Raw genomic sequence first — 17,107 nt, 5'->3', positions numbered from 1 at the left:
AAGAAAGGTACATAGAAAAATACATAAAAAAGTAAAAAAATGTACTTGAATAACAGTACAAGAAAAAAGTACATTCAGCCTGCAGCCATTGGTTTGGAAGGAGATTGCAACCACAAATCATTGATTAGTCTTAAAAATACATCCCGAGGAGCACTCACAACTTCAACTGGCAACTTATTCCATTCAGAAATACAGCGGGGAAAAAAAGAAAACTTCATATAGTTCGTTTTGCAGAAAATTTCACGTATTTTTAAACTGTGGTCTTTTTTGTTTGAGATATAGTGGGGTGCTTTAAGGTATTTTAGCTTGTCAATGTCTGTCACATCAGTGTACGTTGCGTGCAGAAGTTTCAGCCGGTGCTTCTGGCGTCTTACCTGTAGCAGTTCTAGTCTAACATGTTTCTTTATTGCTGTTATAGTTGCGCGTCTAGAGTACTGCCTTGATATTGTCACGGGTATAAACTATTTACACGATGTATTTACATGATGCATATATATACAGCAGCACAGAACCTCAAGAGGCTGTTGCCACTTCGTCGTTTTTACCATCGACGACTTTGTTCTCTTTTCCACCGCAACACGACCCCCGGCAGAAAACGCACCGTCCCGGTGCTTCAGATGGGGCCGTCGGTAAGGGCATAGTACGGCCTAAGCCGAGAGAGGTGTACGACGTCAGGTGATGTGGAACCGGGTGGCATGACGGAGGTCTCGGGGATGATCTCGTAAGCTATATTGGTCACTCAACGTAGAACACGGTAAGGGCCTTTGTAGCACGGGAGGAGTTTCTCGGAGAGCCCCACTCAGCGGCAAGGGGACCAAAGTAGCACGAGAGAGCCTGGTGAAAAATATGTGTCACGATGGCGGCAATTGTAAGCATGCCATTGAGATTCCTGCGATGCCAACAGACGAGTACGGGCAAGCTGGCACGCATGGTGAGCGTGGGCAATGGCGTCGCGGGCATACTCGGTCCTCGGATCCTGTATCAAGGGGGGAAGCGTCCAATGGTGATACAGGGTCACGGCCGCAGAGTAAGTAAAAGGGGGAATACCCAGCAGTATCGTGGCGTGATGAATTATAGGCGAACGTGACGTAGGGCAGCGCCACACCCAGTCCTTGTGGTCGGGTGAAACGTATTTCGATAGCATGTCAGCAATAGTCCGATTAAGTCGCTCAGTAAGGCCGTTGGTCTGGGGATGATAGGAGGTGGTCAGTTTGTGCTTGGTAGAACATGATCGTAGGATATCGGCGATGACTTGAGAGAGGAAAGTGCGGCTGCGGTCAGTAAGGAGCTGTCGCAGGGCGCCATGTACTAAAATGATATCTTGGAGTAGGAAACCTGCGACGTCGGTTGCGCAGCTCGTGGGAAGTGCCCATGTGATGGCGTAGCGCGTCGCATAATCAGTAGCCATAGCGATCCACCTGTTGCCAGAGCTGGACTCGGAAAAAGGGCCAAAGAGATCCAAACCCATGCGAAAGAACGACTCAGGTGGGATGTCGATTGGCTGTAAGTACCCAGCAGGAAGCGTTGCTGGCTTTTTGCGATGTTGACAGGGCTTGCAAGCGGCTACGTAGCGCCTTACGGAGCGTTCGAGGCCGGGCCAGAAGAAGCGGCAGCGCACGCGGTCGTAAGTGCGAGCAAAGCCCTTGGGGGCGTCATGAAGCTCCTGAAGCACGGTTGAGCGGAGTTGTTGAGGAACGACAAGGAGAAGGGGAGGACCGTCACGATGAAAACTGCGTCGGTACAATATCCCGTCGTTGAGAACGAACCACCGTAACGATGGATCAGTAGGAGCAGATTCCATTCAGTCAATGAGGGTTCTCAAAGTAGTGTCATGGCGCTGCTCGTTGGCCATGTCCAAAAGCTGGGAAATTGAAAGAACACTTGCGGAAGCGTCCATGTCGGCGTTGGCGGGCGTGTGTACAGGGTAACAGGACAAACAGTCAGTGTCCTTGTGTAGGCGACCAGACTTATACACCACCGAATAGGAATACCCTTGTAGCCGCAAAGCCCATCGTCCAAGCCTCCTTGTCGGATCTTTTAAGGACGAAGGACATTCGCACCATAATTTAAGTGAGGCATTACATATTAATGGAGCTACAAGCGATTACAAGTTACCCTCCTCCCTAGCCATGCTTTTCCTCCTCAACTTTTTCGCCGAGCAATCGGGGCTAAGCTCCGCCTTCACTCATTCTGCGTCACAATGCGACGTCACATCGGCCACTTCCGGTTGTTTTGGAGCCCACCCCTGCGATACGTCTCCGCTAGTGGCTTTGCCGTCAACCCCAAGCGAGAGCTATCGAAGCAGCGTGCGTTGCGAGCATTCTGTCGCAGCGCCGAACGTGTCTGGTATTCCGGTAATCACACACTAGCAGAACCTTTCAACGGAATGATGAAGCATAAACTCAAGCTGATGAAGGAACTTTAGCGTAGACGTACGTGAGCTACCTGATCGGTCTCCACGGTCCAGCCACCCGTTGGCGCAGAGCTTAACCAGCCAAACAAAGAGCTAATATTGCTCTAACCAAGTGTAAAACATTTTAGACATTTACAAAAAATGTGTTAACGATTACACTCCTGCGAAACATTTACACCAGCAGCAAAGAAGAATACATTTTGTTACTGCTACTGTGTGCAGTTGAGCTCTATGCCACCAGGTGGCTGCACCGTGCAGACCATTCACATTTGAGCTTCTGTTCGTCCCCTGAAATGACATGCAAGGGGACACGGCCAGGCCCTGTCCCCTTGCGCTTGCGTTTACCCCAATACCAGACTCGCGAAACGCTATTGCGTTAGTAATCTTTCGGTGTAAAGTGACGGTTGCAATCGCGCAAATCCTGGCGCCCATCAGATAGCGGCTGTCCAATGCGCTGCAGCCAGTCCACTTGTCTACTGGCTTGCAGAAGGACACGATGCCGCAGCTTGACATATTGCCAGTCGCTACGCTTGCAGTCCACAATGGAACAAAGTCGAATCATAGCGCTCGCGAAAAGACAGACCGACACTGACCGCGGAGCTCTTGTCAAAGACGGAGCGCGTTGTAACACAAGCAGACTACACTTGCTGTGTGCCGGAAGTGCTTAAGTGTACCGAAAAATTGTTCTTGTGCATTCTCTTATTGTTACTTTCTTGTTATAAAAACAAATTAACTAACATTCCAACTATTACAAACATCATTTGTTTACCATAAAGTAGGAAAAATTATCGATCACGCGCCCTGGTCAGCCAATCGGATAGCTTGCCCCACTGACGTCACATGGGCGATTTCCGTCATATAGGTAGGGGCGGCTTAAAATTCCGCCGAGCAGTCTGCTGCGATCGGCAGCGATGTGCAATTTTAAAACCTTATAATAAATTACACGCTTTACGCAAAGAAAGGGGGTTAACCGAGGGGCCCGATTTTTATTAGTCATATCATAAGAAGCCAACAAACACTGATACCAAGGACAACATAGGGGAAATTACTTGTGCTTAATAAATGAAATAAAGAAACGATAAATTAATGAAGATTAAAGTGGATGAAAAAACAACTTGCCGCGAAGCAAGCCTAACAACTTGCGAAATGTGAAGGTTGTGGGTTCGGTTCCCACCTGCGGCAAGTTGTTTTTTCATCCACTTTAATCTTCATTAATTTATCGTTTCTTTATTTCATTCATTAAGCACAAGTAATTTCCCCTATGTTGTCCTTGGTATCAGTGTTTGTTGGCTTCTTATGATATGACGCTTTACGCAGAGCACTTAGATGTGTCAATTAATGAACAGAAGGACCTACTCTAATGACTCAGTAAGTTTGTAGAAAATCGTCAAAATCATTTCAGGGTCCCTTTAGGCACGTGCCCGACCTTCTCAGCTTCTGTCATGTCATGATCGGCCTTATGACGAAGTGCCAGCATGTCCTGCATGTACGAGACATAGGACTCCGTGGGGAATTGGGCACGGGAGGCCAGTTCCAGCTTCGCACCAATTTTATGGCCGGCTCAAACAACTCTGTCAATTTCTCTTTGCATTTGTCCCAGCTAGTTAGCTCCTCTTCGTGGTTTTCGTACCACACCTTTGCCGTGCCTCTTCAGTAGAACAACAGGTTAGCTAGCATAAGCGTAGGGTCCCATCTGTTGATTCCACTCACACATTCGTACATGGCCACCCATTCTTCGTCGGCGCCATCGGTCCCACAGAAAGTTCCAGGATCCTTGGGTTGCACAACAACCGAAGGTGACAGCCACGTAGCATGCAACGGTGATGTAGGAGACAGCAACGACGTTGATCCTGAGTGCTCACCGTCATTCATGGTGCGGATGGTGATGCCACGTCCACTGCGGAGCTCCGTTTCTAGCCGTGGTACCCCGCACCTCTCACCAATATGTTATGGGGATGTTGGGAGTATAGAAGATTATATTTCCTGTATATATACAAAATGAGTCTGAGTAGTTAAGATGGCTACCCACCAACAACCCGCAGCAGCCAGCATCTTGCAATCTTCTTCCTCTCTTCGTTCATCCTTCAGTAATGATACTTTTGCAGGGGCACTTGTAATAGCAACAAACTACTGTCTGTCTGAAAGAATGTTCAACTTCAAAAAGGAGCCATGAAAGCCTAATTAAAGGTTAGGCCTGTGGCAAATGCTATCGAAAGCTTTACTAATATCGAGACGAGAAAAACGAGAACAAGGTGAAAGCAGGAGCCAATGTTTCGACAAATGGACTTGTCTTCTTCAAGGTGGATAGCACACGCAACAATAACTCTCGCCCTTTCCTTCAATCCCGCAAACTCGCCGCCAAACAAATTACATCATCATCATCATCAACCTGGTTACGCCCACTGCAGGGCAAAGGCCTCTCCCATACTTCTCCAACAACCCCGGTCATGTACTAATTGTGGCCATGTCGTCCCTGCAAACTTCTTAATCTCATCCGCCCACCTAACTTTCTGCCGCCCCCTGCTATGCTTCCGTTCCCTTGGAATCCAGTCCGTAGCCCTTAATGACCATCGGTTATCTTCCCTCCTCATTACATGTCCTGCCCATGCCCATTTCTTTTTCTTGATTTCAACTAAAATGTCATTAACTCGCGTTTGTTCCCTCACCCAATCTGCTCTTTTCCTATCCCTTAACGTTACACCCATCATTCTTCTTTCCAGGTGCAGCGGTGGCGTAGAGGTAGAACACCTGCCTCGCATGCAAGAAGTCCGTGCTTCGAATCCCGGTGCCGTGCAATTTTCCACCGGATTAAAAAAAAAAATCTGCGTGTTGATAAAATTGCATAAACAGGCCTGGAGTGTGGCCTGATCCCGGTGACCAGAACCGGTAACGCACTCCCTCACCAGAGCAGGATTGGCCACCCTGGTGCAGTACTTGGCCACAACCTCCTATATGAACACAACAATCAAACAAATTACAGTTTTCACCTAAAAACTTACATTAGCTGCATTAAACAGAGAAAAATCCCAAAAGGTTTAAGAATTAAGGTTAGATGTGCTCTCGGTTCTTTACCCTCCAGGCTATTATTGAAGTGGAATGCTCTCCTAGAACATGCATTGCTCTTTTTAATTGATATTCTCTAAGAACACTGCAAGGAACAACTTGCGATAATTGCTGATCAACTCGACAGCATAAATTTATCTGAACCGGAAAGAAGAGAACTTGAGCAATTTGTCCAAACTAGGGAGGAAAAATTACTAGATAAATACCAGCACAAAGATATTAGAGCTGCAGATCCACCCAAGAAAACTAATGTAACCCCTAGAGCACATAGCTCCACCGATAGTCCTACAGGCAAGCATCCAGAGCACTGCAGCAACGTAGTAGACATATCCCAGAGTCTAAGCCCCGAGGAAGTTGATCTCCTGAAATGTGGTCTAATGTCTTGTTCCATGAACAATGCAGTAAATGAATACAAACTCCACAAAGATATAACAGAGCTTTCAAGATATAAGCGCATCAAGTTCTTTTTTGATAGGCCAGACAAAGAAAACAAGATAGAGACTTTCTTAGACCACCTAGCACGTGGACACCGGAAACCGAACAGCACCCAGACCTGGATTTATATGTGATCTGAAGTGAAGGCACAACAACAAAGAGGGAACACACACACACAGGGTGCCCTGTGTATGTGTGTGTTCCCTCTTCGTCCACCGTTGTCACCCTTTCACTTCAGATCATGCTTAACCAACACACCCAACTATCCACCCTAACGCTGAATTTATACATAAAGCTGACCTAAAAAAAATTCTACAGTCAGTGCGGCATTGCCATTGGCTCAGCACCAAATTCTTAAAGAACTTGCGGAAAGGAATGATATTGTAATAAAACCAGCTGACAACTGAGATACTACACCCATAACAGAAAACTCAACTCTAACCTAACTTCAGACTACAGCAATGTGAAAAACACAATAGCGGAGCTCTTGTCCAGAGAACTAATAACACAATCTGAACATCGCTTCATGATGCCCAGAACAACAAAGCAGGCCCCTTTTATCTTCTTTTATAACGTTCCGATGGAAGAAATATTTACAGCAGAAATCCAAGGCCGGCCTATTGTCTAATAACAACACACCTACTGAGTCACTATCTAAATTCTTAAATCATCACCTGTCAAACATCCCCACCACCCTCCCATCTTTTGTTCAAGACAGGTTGCACTTCCTTCGACTTATCGACGGCACCAACACCAACCAAATCCTTTCCGACTGTGCTATTCTAGACACTCTGGTCGTTTCTGCCCTTTACATCAACATACCCATGAGTGAAGAAATTGAAGCAGTTTCTAAATCCCTCGCAATCAATCCACAAGCGCACGCTCCTGATGTTTACCTGTCGCTCTTTAGGTTAGTTCTCACGCTCAACTATTTCGAATTCAATTCTATTCACTACCTACAAACTTTCAGCACTAGCATGGGAACACCATTCGCTCCTAGGTATGCGAACATTTTCATAGGACAGCTTGAAGCAGACCTGCTGAAATTCTACCTTTTAAAACCCCACACCTATCTTCGTTAGACTGACGACACACTTATAATATGGGAACATGGCACAAGCACGTTAACCGGCTTAACTAGCCATTTCAATCGCTTTCACCCGAGTATAAAATTTAATGCTCACCATTCTCCTAGTCAGATCAACTTCCTCGACACGACAGTCTACATAGAAAACGGAAAACTGAGAACGACACTTTACCGGAATACATTCCTAATGGTAACAGCGCGAACAAGACGATGTAGTGAAAGGACACAGGACGAGCGCTCCTCCTGTGTCCTTTCACTCCGTTATCATCTTGTTTGTACTGTTACCATTATGAACGTATACCAACCCACCCAACTTTACACTTTAATACTTTACCAGAAGGCTACGGATAGCCAGCAATATCTAGACTACAACAGTCACCACCAGTGACACTGGAAATCAGAAATTTTTTTTGGACAATCGAAACGAATAAGAAGAATCTGCAGTGAACACCACGATTATATCCACCATCTAAATTACCTTAAAACAACGCTAGCAGGAAGTATAATATGGATAGAATTGAACATGCTCTCAGGAACGGAGAAAGCCTAAAAGCAGTGAAGAAGAAACTAGGAATTGGCAAGAATCAGATGGATGCGTTAAGAGACAAAGCCGGCAATATCATTACTAATTTGGATGAGATAGTTCAAGTGGCTGAGGAGTTCTATAGAGATTTACACAGTACCAGTGGCACCCACGACAATAACGGGAGAGAATAGTCTAGAGTAAAGCCCCTCCATACACGTTTCCGCCGACCAGGTTAAGTACCGCCAACCTGCCCTCCTCCTCCACGCTCCTCTCCCACTCACCCCCTTAGCTTCCGGCGTCAAGCGGAACTTACGTAGCTACAGCTTCCTGTTCCGAGTGGAAGTGACACTTTGTTTTTTAGCGTTGTTTAGTTTCGCGCCGCTGGAGAGGCTTTAATTGCACGAGTTGCGGTTGAAACTGTGAATGCGATTCCATCCAAGAACCACCGCCTACTATAACCAGCGATCTGCTCGTGTTCGCTGCTTTGCGTCAACCTGCGACAGGTTGTGGCACGAGCGACAACGTACAGTGGAATGTAGTGCCTGAGCACTTGGAGACCACTGCCGTTTTTCGTGCATTTGGACAACAGCGACCGCGAACTACTACTTCAGCGGAATACAACAGCTTTTCCCCTTTGCATTCTTCTTATGGTGACTGCCACAGCTCTGCTAAGCATGCGCAGGCATCTCACCATCGTCTAACAGCAGTCAAAGCGGAAATTCCCGCAGCGCAACTCCAGGAAGCGGAAACGCCGGAACCGGAAATTTTTAAACCGGAAATACCGGAACCGGATTTGGTGTGAGGGGAAAAGGCGGCGCACAACAAAGGTTGTCGCTACTTAAGAAAGCAGCGGTGGCGCGTAGATGCAGGGGCTTTAGTCTAGAGGAATTTGAAATCCCACAAGTAACGCCGGAAGATGTAAAGAAAGCCATGGGAGCTATGCAAAGGGGGAAGGCAGCTGGAGAGGATCAGGTAACAGCAGATTTGTTGAAGGATGGTGGGCAGATTGTTCTAGAGAAACTGGCCACCCTGTATACGCAATGCCTCATGACCTTGAGCGTACCAGAATATTGGAAGAAGGCTAACATAATCCTAATCCATAGGAAAGGGGACACCAAAGACTTGAAAAATTATAGAGCGATCAGCTTACTGTCTGTTGCCTACAAAGTATTTACTAAGGTAATCGCAAATAGAATCAGGGACACCTTAGACTTCTGTCAACCAAAGGACCAGGCACGATTCCGTAAAGGCTACTCAACAATAGACCATATTCACACTATCAATCAGGTGATAGAGAAATGTGTGGAATATAACCAACCCCTATATATAGCTTTCATTGATTACAAGAAAGCGTTTGATTCAGTCGAAACCTCGGCAGTCATGGAGGCATTACGGAATCAGGGTGTAGACGAGCCGTATGTAAAAATACTGAAAGATACCTATAGCGGCTCCACAGCCACCGTAGTCCTCCATAAAGAAAGCAACAAAATCCCAATAAAGAAAGGCATCAGGCAGGGAGATACGATCTCTCCAATGCTATTCACAGCGTGTTTACAGGAGGTATTCAGAGACCTGGATTGGGAAGAATTGGGGATAAGAGTTAATGGAGAATACCTTAGTAACTTGCAATTCGCTGATGATATTGCCTTGCTTAGTAACTCAGGGGACCAATTGCAATGCATGCTCACTGACCTGGAGAGGCAAAGCCCAAGGGTGGGTCTAAAAATTAATCTGCAGAAAACTAAAGTAATGTTTAACAGTCTCGGAAGGCAACAGCAGTTTACAATAGGTAGCGAGGCACTGGAAGTGGTAAGGGAATACTTTTACATAGGGCAGGTAGTGACGGCGGATCCGGATCATGAGACGGAAATAATCAGAAGAATAAGAATGGCTGGAATAAAATACTATTGCACGAATAAGATTGTGCATGTGCTAACACCATGGGTCCCTGAAAGACACATTGTTCATTCACTAACAAACGCACATGCCTTGCCTTGACATGGCAGCTGCCAGTGCAGATGTGCTGTGCGCAACGATGGTTGACTACGGTCGCAGTTTTATGTTCTTACCATCCGTGGCGTTTCCTTCTCTGCAGTACTGCTCTTTGATGTCAATAAATATAGCCTTCTATATGCAGTATCAAGTCAGCAATTTAAGTTACAAGTTTAAAATTGTCACGTGCACCTCCAACAGAAGATACAGAACTAACTAAACTTTACAGGCAAACAAATATGGTTGCTACGATCACACCATTGTTTGTAAACTCACCGGGCTCTGCGCCTCTTCCTTGCAAATCATGGCTGTTTATTTTTTTTTTGCAGGGAAGCATTCGCTGTGCAGTAAACACTAGCTTTTTCCTCAGTGACTCATCATCACGACGCTGAACAGAGGTCTAACTATGTAACGTCAGTGAAGCAAAATTGGCAAGACCATGTATGCGCGCATCGCTTTCGTGTACGCTTCTGATAGGGACCAGTTTCACTAGCTTAGTGCGCTGAAAGTAATACAAACATGCTAACGCAGTATGCTCTACATTTGTAGTAGAGCAGAATGCTTAATGATTCAACGTTTAAATGTAAACACCTCTCCACGCAAGCAAGTGGTCCCCTATATAGACTAAATTTTCATAAACTTTCACCCTCACATTAATCAAGAGTAGCGGAATCCAGCAATGCATGTTATATAACTGACCAGCAACAATCTGTATAGGACGAATTGAACCTATTAGTCTAATAGAGAAACTACTAGACACGCAACACTGTATAAGACTAATAAGTCTAGTACACAGGGTCTATAGGTCTTATAGGTAAATCAGTACAATTAATAGGAATTCCTATTTGTATAATGCACAACTTATGCAACTAATACAAAACTGTATTAGACTAATACAAACTTCTATTTGAATTTTTGCTAGGGAACGGACATAAATTCAGCATTACGAAGTTACTCAATTGCCTGTCACAAAAAACGCACACGTCTGATGCACTCATGACATGATGTACTGATGATGTATGTCTCACGTGCATGCAAAACTTGAACTGTAATGGTTCCCTCAGAAAAGACGGGGAATGCGGGAGATGGAAATTCAAGACGATGAGCAAAACGTGAACAAGGTGAATGCAGGAGCCAACGTTTCGACAAGTGGACTTGTCTTCTTCAAGGCGACGTATGCTTTCCTCGCCACAGTATATGTAGGTGGGGTTCTTGTAAAGGGGAGAGGGTGTGAGGCTGAAGGATGCGGAAACGAGGGAAAATGTGTTAGCGTGTCGAATTGAGAGTAAAAGAACGCTGTGTACAAGGTCAAAGCCAGGGCACAACCCCCCCCCCCTCATCCTGGTCTGTCAACGCACGCACATTAGCCGGCGTGTCAAGGGCGTCTGACACGCCGGCTGACAAAAAAAAAGGAAAGAAAAGGAAAGGGAAAAAAAAGGAAGGAGGGGGATACGACAAGAAATCAAACTAAGTGTTGTTGCCTATATTTTGAAGTTTAGCATAGTGAATGGATTCTAAAGCTCCCTTTGAAACGTTTATGCCTGTTGGTTGCAATGTCTTGAACTTATGGATAAGGTATGATTCTCTGTATTTTCTTTCTCGTTCAGAACGGAAATTTGACTGTAAGATGTAGAGTTTAAGTTCATCAAAGTTATGACCTGGTTGGTTGAAATGCTCGGCGACGGCTTTGGGGAGCTTTTTAGCTGTGTCTGCGCGATGTCCGTTTAATCTGACGTTCATTGATTGTCCTGTTTCACCGATATAATGTTTCTTACAGAAGGAACGTTCAAGCATATAAATCACATCCGAACTTGTACAAGTGAAGCTCGATTTGACTTCATGCGCATAACTATTTGCGGTGCTTTTAATTTTAATGTCACTTTGAATGTGCCTGCAGGTTTTGCACCTAGGGCAACAACATGCTTTTATTACGGGAGAATGCTGTTGGCTGAATTTTGCGTGTACTAACATGTCTTTAAAGTTCTTGTTTCGGCGATAGGTAACCCTGGGTACATCTGGGAACACTTTCCGCAGACGCTCGTTACTTGATAATATTGGGTGGTATTTTCTTAGTATGTTGTTTATGTTTGGAAGTGCATTAGAATATTTTGTTATAAATGCCAGCGGTCTGTCAGATTCTAATGTGGGCTGTCTCTTCGCCAATTCCGACTGTCTCTCCAATCTTGACGCGGCATCATAAGCTCTATCGAGAGCAACTTGGGGATAGTTCCTTTCTGCTAGCGTTGATTGAAGGTCATTTAGGTGGTGGATATAATCGTGGTCTTCGCTGCAGATTCTTCTTATACGTTTCGCTTGTCCTACAAAAATTCCTTGCTTGCAATGTCGCCGGTGATGACTGTTGTAGTCTAAATATTGCTGGCTATCTGTAGGCTTCCAGTAAAGTGTCATTCTCAGTTTTCCATTTTCTATGTAGACCGTCGTGTCCAGGAAGTTGATCTGACTAGGAGAGTGGTAAGCAGTAAATTTAATACTCGGGTGAAAGCGATTGAAATGGCTAATTAAGTCAGTTAAGGGGCTTGTGCCGTGTTCCCATATTATAAATATGTTGTCAATGTAACGAAGATAGGTGTGGGGTTTTAAAGGGCAGGATTTCAGCAGGTCTGCTTCAAGCTGTCCCATGAAGATGTTCGCATACGTGGGAGCGAATGGCGTACCCATGCTAGTGCCAAAACTTTGCAGGTAGTGTATAGAATCGAATTCGAAATAGTTGAGCGTGAGAACTAACCTAAGGAGCAATAAGTAAACTTCAGGAGCGTGTGCTTGGGGATTGATTGCGAGGGATCTAGAAACGGCTTCAATTCCTTCACTCATGGGAATGTTGGTGCAAAGGGCAGAAACATCCAAAGTGACCAGAATAGCATGGTCGTAGCGCGGTCGAAACGTATAAGAAGAATTTGCAGCGAAGACCACGATTATATCCACCACCTAAATGACCTTAAATCAACGCTAGCAGAAAGGAACTATCCCCAAGTTGCTCTCGATAGAGCGTATGATGCCGCGTCAAGATTGGAGAGACAGTCGGAATTGGCGAAGAGATAGCCCACATTAGAATTTGACAGACTGCCGGCCTTTATAACAATATATTCTAATGCACTCCCAAACATAAACAACATACTAAGAAAATGCCACCAAATATCATCAAGTAATGAGCGTCTGCGAAAAGCATTCCTGAATGTACCCAGGGTTACCTATCGCCGAAACAAGAACGTTAAAGACATGTTAGTGCACGCAAAATTCAGCCAACAGCATTCCCCCGTAATAAAAGCATGTTGTCGCCCTAGCTGCAAAATCTGCAGGCACCTTCAAAGTGACATTAAAATTAAAAGCACCGCAAATAGTTATATGCATGAAGTCAAATCTAGCTTCACTTGTACAAGTTCGGATGTGGTTTATATGCTTGAATGTTCCTTCTGTAAGAAACAATATATCGGCGAAACAGGACAATCAATGAACGTCACATTAAACGGACATCACGCAGACACAGCTAAAAAGCTTCCCAAAGCCGTCGCTGAGCATTTCAACCAACCAGGTCATAACTTTGAGGAACTTAAACTCTACATCTTACAGTCAAATTTTCGTTCTGAACGAGAAAGAAAATACAGAGAATCATACCTTATCCATAAGTTCAAGACATTGCAACCAACAGGCATAAACGTTTCAAAGGGAGCTTTAGAATCCATTCGCTATGCTAAACTTCAAGATATAGGCAACAACACTTAGGTTGAGTTCTTGTCGTATCCCCCCCCCTTTCTTTTTTTTCCTTTGCTTTTCTTTCTTTTTTGTCACCCGGCGTGTCAGACGCCCTTGACACACCAGCTAACGCGCGTGCGTTGACAGACCAGGATGAGGGGGGGGGGGGGGGGTCTTTTTATCCCAAAGGTGCATGTACTTCAGTACAGTGTGATCGGGCCAATTGTCGTGCGCATTGCAGAAATGACATGTTTGTTTCCAACAATGCTGTGCAAGATTTCTGCCTATAGTTGCTCCTTATTGCCTGCAGTTTCGATGTAACGCACAGAACATATTATGTTGCTTTTGAGTGCTTTCTAATTGTTCTGTCGTGTCAGGTGGCACCATTTTTCATTATGATAAACATTTCGAGGTTGCATATCACACTTTGTCCTAAAATTGGCTTGGTAATTGTGGAACCACACCACTCCCATTTAAAAGCAAATATTGCCAGCTTAAACTTCTAGTGGTAGAACTAGCACCCCTGCTTGTAAATGTTTCTGTATGTATGTATTTTTGTGCTCAGGCTTTTTTTTTTAACACTTCTTTAAAAGGACATCCTCTGGTCGAAGTGTACGAAAAGCTCTGGCAATCAAGATTGCTGGCCTGAAGAAGATCTCGAAAGAGCAATCTGTGAAAACTAATAAATGCTTCTAAAAATTTTAGCAATTATGCCTGTTTTTCTTTCTGTATGTGGTACATTGCAACATTTTATTTCACACTAGCATAATAATCATACACTAATACTCCTATCAGACTAATACACCAATAGACCTACACTCCTAGGCAAAGTTACACTATTTGGAGTGCCCCTTCTGCCACACAATAATAATCATCTGCCTTGATGCGTTTCCTTTCTTGAAAACGCCGCACCCGCTACTTTCCTGTCGGGAATGCTATCATGCTGATAACGCGCATGCCGTTCGTAATTGGAAAGTGCCAGGCTCGCAGCGTCAAAGAAAGGAAACGCATCAAGGCAGATGACGATTGTTGTGTGGCAGAAGGGGCACTCCAAAGGGTGTAACTTTGCCTAAGAGTGTATTAGACTAATATACCGTAATATACTGTAAATACATGGTTAGGCTATATTAGACTAATACACTAATAGACCTAATTGACTGTTGGTATGAATAACCTCACAGGTTTTTAGGATACTTGCTAGGTTCCTCTGGGAAGACGCGACTCCAAAGTTATTTTCCGGTATTTTTATTACCAATACCTTCATTCGGTAGAATTCTCACCTGGCTTCAGTTATTGATCACAGCCTGAAAGCCCATCCATGCCCAGAACATGAAGAACATCGCCACTGGAAGCGTAAGCGGTACCAACAGGGTGTAGTAAAGAAGACTCTCCCCCATGTTGATTGACAACAGCGCAGGGATGCTCCTTGCGACTTGATAGCACGGCCCTAGGGCACCACCTAAGCAAAATCTGAAACCTCGTGTATTCGATATCTTGTTCTGTGCTACGACCACATGCGATTAAGCCATAGAATAAACAACCCATAAAGAACCAACCAAACCAGAACCAAACTACAGAAGCACGCTCGGGCAGGAATATAGCAGTGTTGCCAGGTCTAACAAGGCGGCGCGGTCCAAAGTAGGAGAAATACTAGGCGAGAGCCATAGAGTTGCATATTAGCATAGAGTTCCTCACTACATTACCTAGAGCACCTTGAGGGAAATCTGGCGCTGCTGCGCTGTGGTATGCATAATAGAAAACAGCTTAGAATTGACCAATCTTAACTGGAAAAAGGCGGAAGCAAATGTTCCAAAATGCACGTCCGCGGGGATAGACGAAATTCCAATCAAGTTAATTAATGAACTTGGCCCAAGAAGCAAGGAAACGCTGATAAAAGCATTGGAGGCAGTCATAACAAATAAGCAAATTCCGCACAGCTGGAAACAGAGTAAAATGAATTTGATTTATAAAGGGAAAGGTGATAAGAAGAACATAAAATCTTTCCGACCAATTACGATAACATCAGTTATATATAGGCTGGCGATGCAGGCAGTGAAATTAAAAATGCAGTCATGGGTAGAAAGTAATAGAATACTTGGTGGTAGGCGCTTAGATGATAGCCTGTTCGTGCTTACCCAGTGCATAGAAATAGCTAGGGCGGAAAATAGACCTATGTATTTAGCCTTCCTGGACATCAGTGGTGCATACGACAATGTGAACAGGGAACTCCTGTGGAACATATTAAAAGCTGAAGGTATCGGTAATGAGGTAATTGATTTTCTACAGGAACTATATCGAGAAAATAATGTTGAAATAACATGGGAAGGAATCAAGAGTACGACAACTGTCGAGGTTCACAAAGGATTAAGGCAAGGTTGTCCTCTATCACCGCTGCTGTTCATGCTTTATATGATAAGCATGGAAAGGAGGTTACAACGAAGCAATCTAGGGCATAATCTGTCGTACAGATTAGGCGAAAAGGTTGTTGAGCAACGACTACCGGGTTTAATGTATGCGGACGATATTGTACTGTTAGCAGATAGCCAGGAAGATTTGCAAACTCTGGTAATTACTGTGGGGACGAAGGAGACAGTTTAGGTTTCAGTTTTAGTGCAGATAAGTCCGGTGGGATGTTTTTCAACGATACAACTCATCAGGAGCTTACAATACAAGGCCACGAAATACCCCGAGTGGCCGAATACAAGTATCTCGGGGTATGGATAAACAAAGGGCAGATGTACACGGAAAAGCACGAACAGTCTCTAATAGCAAAAGGGCGAAGAGATGCCGGGGTAATGAAACATAAGGCATTGTGGGGTTACAACAGGTATGAGGTACTGAGAGGCATTTGGAAGGGAGTAATGGTGCCGGGGCTTACTTTCGGGAATGCGGTCCTGTGTTTAAGGGCAGAGGTTCAGTCGAGACTAGAAGTAAATCGGAGAGCTGTGGGAAGGTTAGCACTAGGTGCCCACGGGAAAACCACAAACGAAGCAGTACAGGGAGATATGGGCTGGGCATCATTCGAAGCACGGGAAGCTCAGAGTAAAATCCTATACGAAAAACGTCTGAGGAAATTGGATGATAACAGGTGGGCAGCTAAGGTGTTTAAATACCTATACAGAAAGAGCGTTGACTCACAATGGCGGAAAAGAACTAGGAAGCTAACCAGTAAGTATGCCAGACACGAGGACGAAAAAGGACAGAGCATTAAACGACAGGTTAAAAATGCGGAAGGTAAAAATTGGATAAATTCAAAGGAAAAGAAGCATAGTGTAGAACTATATCGATACTGGAAACAGCAGATCAGGAAGGAAGCGTTTTATGATAACTCAAGAGGCAGTGCCCTACTCTTTGAAGCTAGATCAGGATGTCTTAGAACGCGGAGCTATAAAAAAAAATTTAGCGAAGAAGAAGACACATGTACTGTGTGTGGTAAATATGTAGAAACGATGGAACACCTCATACTAGAATCACAGAACATCTATACAAACTTAGAGAAGGGAAACTGTACCTTCCACAGTGCTACGGAAATAAGCATAGCGGTGGCGTCGTGAACTAAAGTATGCGACCACAGGTGGCGCTGTAGAACAGGAAACGGAAACGGGGTTTCGCACAAGCTTTACCAGGTGTTCTGTGGCTTTACTGGGTTTCTGGCTGCTGCGCCTCGCTCGTGCTCCCGCCAGTTTAGTTGCTGTGTAGCAAACGTAGCGCCTACATATTTATGTAGGCGCTACGTTTGCCACACAGCAACGAAACTGGCGGGAGCACGATCGAGGCGCAGCAGAATACATGTAGCGCTGAGTCATATCGAGTTAAGGCACACTCTGAACTGACTTTTAAGGGCATCCCGAGCGGTTTTTCGTTTATTACGCCGCCGTTA

The 17,107-nt window shown here is 44.8% G+C and overlaps 1 protein-coding gene across 4 annotated transcripts in view; it reads right to left on the bottom strand.

Annotated features, from left to right (window-relative positions):
- The window catches only part of LOC142568468 (DNA excision repair protein ERCC-6-like), a 595,812-nt gene extending 580,619 nt beyond the window's left edge, over nucleotides 1-15,193 (bottom strand). Inside the window, exon 1 of one of the 4 annotated variants that reach the window (XR_012825434.1) lies at nucleotides 14,508-15,193. The gene's annotated coding sequence lies outside the window, so the exon portion shown is untranslated. The remainder of the gene's footprint in view (nucleotides 1-14,507) is intronic. The other 3 variants (XM_075678394.1, XM_075678392.1, XM_075678393.1) reach the window with 3 other exon arrangements.
- Nucleotides 15,194-17,107: the final 1,914 nt, after the last annotated feature.

This window comes from Dermacentor variabilis, unplaced genomic scaffold (assembly GCF_050947875.1).
Source record: "Dermacentor variabilis isolate Ectoservices unplaced genomic scaffold, ASM5094787v1 scaffold_19, whole genome shotgun sequence".
NCBI lineage: Eukaryota > Metazoa > Arthropoda > Arachnida > Ixodida > Ixodidae > Dermacentor > Dermacentor variabilis.
The sequence above is the reverse complement of the archived record's forward strand: the minus strand, read 5'-3'. Positions and strand labels throughout refer to the sequence as shown.